The sequence below is a fragment of the Chrysochloris asiatica genome, unplaced genomic scaffold (genome assembly GCF_000296735.1).
Source record: "Chrysochloris asiatica unplaced genomic scaffold, ChrAsi1.0 scaffold00149, whole genome shotgun sequence".
In the NCBI taxonomy this organism is placed as follows: Eukaryota; Metazoa; Chordata; class Mammalia; order Afrosoricida; family Chrysochloridae; genus Chrysochloris; species Chrysochloris asiatica.
In genome coordinates this window covers 163,782-165,049 of record NW_006408667.1, presented here as the reverse complement: position 1 = coordinate 165,049, position 1,268 = coordinate 163,782, and positions in this window count along the sequence as shown.

Sequence of the window (1,268 nt, the reverse complement as noted above, 5' to 3'; positions counted from 1 at the left end):
TTAGCTTTAGTTTGAATTTGCATATTTGTAATTGATGGTCTGTTCCATAGTCTGCCCCTGGCCTTGTTTCCACTGATGATATGGAGCTTTTACATCGTCTCTTTTCACAGATGTAGTCAATTTGATTTCTATGTATTCCATCTGGTGAGGTCCATGTGTGTAGTCATCTCGTTTGCTGTCTAAAGAAGGTATTTGAAATGAACAAATAATTGGTTTTGCAGAATTCTATCATGCATACTCTAGCATCATTTCTATCACCAAGGCTATATTTTCCAACTACTGATCCTTCCTCTTTGCTCCAAACATTTGCATTCCAATCACCAGTAATGATGAGTACATCTTGATTGCATGTTTGATCAATTTCAGATTGAAGAATTTGGTAGAATTCTTCTATTTCATCCTCACTGGCTTTAGTGGTTGGTCTGTAAATTTGAATAATAGTGGTATTAACTGGGCTTACCTGTAGGTGCATTGATATTATCCTATCACAGACAGCTTTGTGCCTTATGACTGATCTGGATATGTTCTTTCTGACAATGAATGAAACACCATTCTTCTTCTATTTGTTATTTCCGGCATAGTAAAGTATGTGGTCATCAGATTCAAAATGGCCAATACCAGCCCATTTCAGCTCACAATGCCTAAGCTATTGATGCTTATGAGCTCCATTTCATTTTTGACAACTTGCAATTTTCCCAAATTCATACTTTGTACATTCCATGTTCCAATTTTCAATGGACATTACAGCTGTTTCTCTTCATTTTGAGTTGTGCCCCACCAGCAAATGAAGGTCCTTTTGTATCATCACTGTCAACTCTATGAGGAGGCAGCTCTTCCCCAGTCGCATTTTAGTGCCTTTCTGGCAGACACCATCCTGCCAAGGAGCAGAACCTTATGCATGAAAAGTTCATTGTTTAGCAAAGCAACAATGAATGTCCCCTTGGTTAGCAAAGCTATAAGGGATGATTCATGTGTGGGCCCCGCGGTTTCTAGCTTTCCCTTGGAAAAATAGTTTATTTCTGATTTTCTTATAAGAAGTTTTAGAAAATCTTACGTAATCATTAGACACTTTAAACAAACCTCACTTTATAATAGTTGCCTTTCACATTAACATTAACTTTCACATCATAGTCAATCTTATGTAGTTATAAAAATTGTTTTTTACATTAACAATAAGTTTTAACATTAGAAATAACCACACTAGTTAAGTTTTAGCAATTCAAACTTAAAATTGTAAGAAACATTCCAGGTGGTTTTAGTCAAGGACA